This window comes from Cyprinus carpio, chromosome B24 (assembly GCF_018340385.1).
Source record: "Cyprinus carpio isolate SPL01 chromosome B24, ASM1834038v1, whole genome shotgun sequence".
NCBI classification, from domain to species: Eukaryota; Metazoa; Chordata; class Actinopteri; order Cypriniformes; family Cyprinidae; genus Cyprinus; species Cyprinus carpio.
Window position 1 is genome coordinate 1,488,218 of NC_056620.1, and position 7,711 is coordinate 1,495,928.

The window sequence follows — 7,711 nt, forward strand, 5'->3', positions numbered from 1 at the left end:
ACACACACACACACACACACACACGTACACACACGTACACACACACACTGTACACACACACACTGTACACACACACACACTGTACACACACACACACACACACACACGTACACACACACGTACACACACACACACACACACACGTACACACACACACTGTACACACACACACACACTGTACACACACACACATACACACACACACACACACTGTACACACACTGTGATATACGCTATTCTCTTACATACATGAGGTTTTGTGTTCATCTGCACACAGTAAACTACTTTTTGGTCTCTCTGAAGGGTCATCTTTGCTGTAGATCATTACTGACCATCACTGTGTTATGACAAACGAGAGGACTGGTCATTATCCACACTGGAACCAGCATCGTTTTTACTAAATGTTGAATTAAATTTAAGTGTTGGACTTATTTTTGTTCCCCCGTTCAAGGTGCTAGAAGAGTTTTGAAAGTAGTTTTGAAAAGAGTACGCCTTCACTTCTTAAGTCTCTGGGGTATATTTGTAGTAATAGACAATAATACATTGTATATGTGACCCTGCAGCACAGAAGCAGTCTTAAGTCTCTGGGGTATATTTGTAGTAATAGACAACAATACATTGTATGGGTCAAAATTATACATTTCTCTTTTATGCCAAAAATCATTAGGATATTAAGTAAAGATCATGTTCCATGAAGATAGTTTGTAAATGTCCTACTGTAAATATATCAAAACTTAATTTTTGATTAGTAATATGCATGGCTAAGAACTTCATTTGAACAACTTTAAAGAAGATTTTCTCAATATTTAGATTTTTTTGTTATTTTGTTTTTATGTTACACCCTCAGATTTTATATTTTCAAATATTGTCCTCCTAATAAACCATACACCAATGGAGAGATTATTTATTCAGCTTTCAGATGATGCAGAAATCTATTATTATTATTATTATTTTTAAATTACCCTTATGACTGGTTTTGTGGCCCAGAGTCACATATAATCATTTTCTTTTGTACTAAAATATAAATATACAGAAGCTTGTTTTTGCCATGGGATTAAAAAAATATAACAAAACAAAACAAAAAATCTCAGAATTGCAAGATATAAACCTGGAATTCCTGGAATTATAAAAAAAAAACCCCCCTAATAATCTCGAGTTTACATTTCTTTTTTTTTTTTTTTACCACAAAATAAAACAAAATATTTTTTTAAAAAAAAGGAGGGGGGGGGGGGGTGGCTGGTTTATATATCTCACATTTATGAGAAAAATCTAAGAGAATTGTGAAAAAAAGAAAAAAAAAGATAAAGTCAGAATTACCTTTTTTTTTTATGGCAGAAATGGTCTTCCATACAGTACAGAGGTATAATGGCACTAAAAGTCAGTACTGAATATAAATAACATTCTTGTGAATAATAAAGCACATTTAAATTAGAAAAATTTATTTTTTGACATGGCTGAAATAAGCTTTCACATTAACAATACATACATAAAAAAGCAGAAAAGCCAAAAAAAAAAAAAAAAACAGTCACTGGATATCGATATACATTACAATGGTGAAGACTGGAGCGATGGGGCAGGAGCGCACGAGCCGTCCAAATTTCATATCACACATGAAAAGCATAAGATTGTCATCATAATACTAATGTGTTGCGTCATCGTCTAAAGGAAGGACAGCCAGCAGATCTCTTCAACACGTCCCTCGAGAGCTCTTGTGCTGTTCTTCTGGTTGAAAATGGTCAGACACTGACCCACCTGACTCGGCGATGGACTCAAGTACGGATGCGTTGTCACGTCACAAAATGGACATCAAGGCATCAGGAAGTCAAAGCACACTAAACCCGCTGCAGCCAGAGCAACTTCCTGTTCGCCCACCGTTTCTGACAAGCTGCTTGGAATATTAAGGAATTTAATAAAAACTAACGAACTGGTTACTGGTGTAACACAGATCTCATCGCTATCAGCTTTTATGCCCAGTGTGTACGCAGTATTTTATGCACTACAGCCCCCCTGCCATCACTACTTGCTTAGCCACAAACCAACAAATAAATCCACTTTTTTTTCTCATAAAGCTTGTCTTTTTTTTTTTTTTTTTCGAGAAAGCTTGCTAATTATCTCCCCTTGCGTGTTTTCAGTTTTCCAAAACCCCTCAAGTCAATAAAGTGTTGTGAAATATAAGTAAACAGAGTCATCCTACATTAAAGTAATAAATCACACACTCGTTTGAGCTTTAAGACTAGAGACTCTGCTAAAGAAGACTTCTTTACACCGGAATTAACATTGTTTTCAGGTGATCCAAACATAAACGTAACACCCTTGTTTCAGTAAAGATTTTTTATTTTTTTTAGGAAATCAGTACTGATCTATTTCATGAAGGGATGCATTAAGTGATCAAAAGTGACAGTAAAGGACCCCATTTAAAACCTGTTACAAAAGATTTCTATTTCAAATACCCACACCGCCAGCTTCTTTTCAACTTTCTATTCAGCTGTGAATCCTAAAAAAATAAAATGACATAATATTGTGCAGCACAACTGTTTTCAACATTGATAATAATCAGAAATGTTTCATGAGCACAAATCATCATATTAGAATGATTTCTGAAGATCATGGTGACTCTTTTTGACCATTCTTTTTTGAAGACTGGAGTAATGATGCTGAAAATACAGCTGCGCATCACAGAAATAAATTACAGTTTAACACATAGTCAAGTAAAAAAATTGATTTGAAATGGTAAAAATATTTCACATTTTTTGATCAAATAAATGCAGCCTTGGTGAGCAGAAGAAACGTCTTTCAAAAATATTTTAAAAAATCTTACTGATCCCAAAGTGATTGAATCACAAAGCCTTTCTGGCACCTTCTTTCAGCCGTTTAGTGTTGTCTATTTGAGATCGGATCACCCGTGTCTGATGTAGAAATGTGTAGATTATAAAAGAAGGGGCCTGAGAACACATCAAACTAATCTGACATGAATAAAATAAAATAAAAGCAAGTTTTCTTATACAAGTCCACACAGACCGATAGAGAACATCACTGACTGACCCTCTACTGCATGAATCTATGACCTCAACTCTACCAGACTTCATCTACTCTGACACACAGACACCAGCAAACACCGCAGATGAGGATCAGAACGCACAAGGAGGAGAGTAACTGATCGCAGACACTATAAAATACAACACATCTTTCACGGATCCGTTTGGCCAGGCTTTTACTCTTCTTCTTTCCGTTCTTTTCCTTGCTGTCCTCCATCTTCCTAGCACGAATTTCCCTCATGAGGTCAAAGAAAACCTGCAATCGAGACGGTACAGCATCTTATGTATGAATCACAAATGTATCACTTTAATTCAATTCTAAATCGCTTGCATTATCAATGAAAGTCAACATTAAACGCTCTTTACAAACCGTTTACATCCATAACATAACATCAAAAAGTGAAACGGGATTTGGGACTTTTTCCTGCAGTGAAGAAGTGTTCTGGTGTGAATCAGGAGAGAAATCTGCACAGATCAAGCAGCGTTTAAACAGATATGTGTCTGGATTTTGATGTGAGAGACAACAGGAGATGCACTTTTTCACTGGAGGAAGTGTTATTATGGATTATGAACTCATATTTCTTAATGGATGTGTTTCATCTTCTGTCTTCTCCAGATGTTCACTGATGGACTGGAGTGCTGTGGATTACTTGTGATGTTTTTATCAGCTGTTTGGACTCTCATTCTGACGGCACCCATTCACTGCAGAGCATCCATTGCTGAGACACTGAGTGCTACATTTCAACAAAACTCATCTATAGCTTGCATGAGCTAAGTGAGGAGATTTTCAGCCACTTTTAATTTTTTTTAAATAAATGTTTTTATTAAATGTATAGAAATTGTAGCCCAAAAAAGTAGACAAGCAGGTTAAGAATGCATCCTTAAAACCCTTCAGAGAACAGGATGCAGTGTTAATAGCTTTCACACAGTAGCTGTCTCCCTCTGCACTAGTACACTCTCAGCTCAGGTTTGCAGCACTCACCTTGTCTACGTTGGCACGTGTTTTAGCAGACGTCTCCACGTAGCACACGCCCCACTGATCCGCTCTGGCTTTGGCCTCGTCGGCGCTCACCTGTCTCCTGTCCTCCAGATCAGACTTGTTCCCCACCAGCAGGAAGGGGACGTTCTCATCTTCCTTCACCCCGCAGAATCTGCTCTCTGAGCGAGAGATAGGTTATAGTAGCGTTAAGTAGGCGTGAATAGAAACGGTTACACGTGCCGAGTTGCGTACACCGAAACTTTTCGGTACACCACGTTCCTTTTTGTCCGAAACTTTCGGTTCGGTACGCAGGTGTGCAAAACAAATCATTCAATTATTTCAGGAAATTCAGAGTTTCAACACAAAATAAACTTGAATGAACATCTCACCCCTCACATAACCTCCTCAGTGTCTAGAGAGGAGCATCTCACCAAATATTAGACTATATACTCGTTATATTTTATTTGACCGGTTAGTGAGATCTTAATTATTTAATGTATATGTTTAAAAAAAAATTTTATAAAACAAAAATTAACACATTAAAACAAAAAAATTCAAACAAAAAATATAAAAATAATACAATTTAAAAACACAAAATACATGCTTGCAATGCAAACAATTAATATTATTTTTTTAATTATAGTTAAGTGTTGATTATTATAGTCAAAAATAAACCGTAATTTAAGTGTGTCTGTTGTTAATTGTAACCTTATAGAAGGGCTCCCTAGAGTTAAGAGCAGAAGCTGAAGTAGATTCTATCCCAAAAATAAAAAAAATAATTTAATTTATTTAAAGACAGTGCAATTCGTTCAGTAAACCATTGTTGAATTAAAAAACATCACCGCCATCGTTAAGTGTTTATGCATCACACACAACTCAGCATGCACACAAAAGCAGTCAGAAAAATCATAATAATAAAAATAAGAATGCATTTGCAAAAATGTTTCTGCATTTAAACCTTAAATAAATAACTATTTAAAGTGCCATTACTAAATAAATAAATAAATAAACTAGTACTCTAGTCACTCATTGGACAACCAGATCATCAATTAAAGAGCACCAGTGTGAGTCTAAATCAGTGCAGCTCTGTTAAATCACCTGAAATCAGCCGTCGCTGCAAAAGACTCTAGTTCAGTGATGGAGAAGACGCAGAGGAAGCCCTCGCCGCTGCGGAAGTAGTTATCCCGGATGGAACGCATAGTCCTCCTGACCCGGCTGTGTCCAGGATATCTATCTGCACCTCCTCGCCGTCCAGGACCACCTTCTTCCTGTAGCTGTCAGCTTTCGTGGGCTCGTAGTCCTCCACAAACTGAGGAACACACACGTGTGGAGTGTTCACATGCAAACAAATACTCACAGACGTATGCTGAAAGAGTTTTATTTAATAACCGATAAAAATAAACACACTCAGCTAACGTCTATAGTGCCTAATAACTACTAAAATATTTAAAGTATATTAAATAATCTAAATCAAAATAATAAAATCATGTAACATTTATTTCTCCTTACACATTATAATCAGTGTTACTGAGTTACTACTATAGACACTACTACAGTTTCACTTTAATTTGAGCTAGTTTTCACAATTTTGTTGTGTTTTTGACATTTTTTATATATTGTTTTTATTAATTTATTTCTGTTATTTTAGTACAAGTTAAAGTTCATGAGATTGAATAGGCAATATATTAATTTTTTTATGTGTGTGTGTGTTTTATTTTATTTTTATTACATTTTATTAAATCAAGTAACAATTCTTTAAATCATTTTAGTTTTATTAAATATTTAAATATAATATTCAGTTTTGTTTAGCTTTAATAACCCTGATTATAATATTATAAAATATTTAATATAATTTTTTTTTAACACTTCAATATCTGTTGTTTTTAACAGAAGAAATTACAGTCTCTGAAGTCACAAACTGAATTGTGGTTAATTTAATATCAATTCTCCCAGTTTCTGAAAACAAGCAGCTTTGTCATAATTACAAAGAGAATTTTCACATTTCTGTTTTGTGTTCCCATATGTCCAAAAGCAAAAGGGGGGGGGGGGGGCATAAATATAGCCTTTCTATGACTTTCTAAAACCATCTGAACCAACTATCAACTGTACAAAACCTGCGATCATTTTGTGATTCATAACATTATCATATGAACAAATGGTATCTGTGACCCTGGAGCACAAAACCAGTCACATGGGTCTTTTTTACATTTTTTTTTTTTTAAATTAAAGAGATTTATGCATCATCTGAAAGCTGTATAAATAATCTCTCCATTGATGTGTGGTTTGTTATGATAGAACAATATTTGTCTGAGATACAACTATTTGAAAATCTGGAATCTGAGGGTGCAAAAAAATCTAAATATTGAGAAAACTCATCTTTAAAGTTGTTCAAAAGTTCTTAGCAATGCATATTACTAATCAAAAATTACGTTTTGATATATTTACAGTAGAAAATTTACCAAATATCTGCATGGAACATGATCTTTACTTAATATCCTAATGATTTTTGGCATAAAAGAGAAATGTATAATTTTGACCCATACAATGTATTGTTGTCTATTGCTACAAATATAGCTGTGCTACTGATGACTGCTTTTGTGCTGCAGGGACACAGCATTATTATGATTTCTGCAGGTAACAATTTTTTTTATATCGTGTGGAAGGCAGTCTCACCTCATCGTACATGAACTGCAAAGTTAAAGCGGACTTTCCCACTCCGCCGCTCCCAACCATGATCACCTTGTGGAGGGCCAGAGAGTTCTGCCCTTTGGGCTTGGCTGCTGCCATGGTAACGGTTGGCTAAGGGGCAGGACCGAGAGGTTGGAGTGTCAGCTGTGGAGATGATGGAGGTCACTGAAGTGAGGGGTCAGGGGGGGCAGTCTGGTCCAGAAGATCATGTCCTGCTAGTTGTGTACCTGGACCAGATGAAGACTAAAGGTTCACATCTCTTTCTGTAGTATTCTACTCGCTGCTGCGCCAGCGTTATCACTGCTCTCCACTTAAAACTGCTTGCTTGTGTTCTCCTGAGTCCAGCGGTTTCAGACACTGACACTGACAGATGAACTCTGCTCATTATTGTTAACCAACACTAAAACTGATAAATATTGATTTTGTTCTTTCAAATAAAGCAATATTTGGTGAAAAACTTAGAAAAACAAAACAAAATAAGGTGAAGTACTAATATTCATAAAACTGAAAAGTAAATTAATTAGAAATATATATAAAAAAAATACACAAGCACAAGAAAATTACTAAACTTAGAATTATAAAATGAGTTGAAGTACTAATAAGTAAAACTGAAATGTAATAAATAATATTATTTTTATATTATAAGACAGATATAAAAACAAATATAAAAATGTCAAAAATCACATAACAAAATTACTAAAACTTAAACTAAAAATGGAAAATTAGAAATGTTGCAAAGTTGAAGGTGAAGTACGAATTACTAAAACTGAAATAAAAGGATTAGAAAAAACAGAAATAACAAACAAATAAGAGAGAAAAAGCACACAGTACACATTACAAAATGACTAAAACTTAAACTAAAATTAAAATTAGAAATAATGCCTTGGCAACATACTCAAATAAAATAAGCTAAAGTAGCCAAAGAACTAATATTATAAAACATAAATATTGATAATTTTAAAAATAGAAATATATATATATATACTACAAAAATGACAACAAGATGACT

General features: G+C 34.7%; 1 pseudogene; it reads right to left on the minus strand.

The window, feature by feature from the left end:
• Positions 1 to 2,701: 2,701 nt before the first annotated feature.
• On the minus strand, positions 2,702 to 6,903 carry LOC109058318 (annotated as a pseudogene).
• Between the last annotated feature and the right edge of the window lie 808 nt (positions 6,904 to 7,711).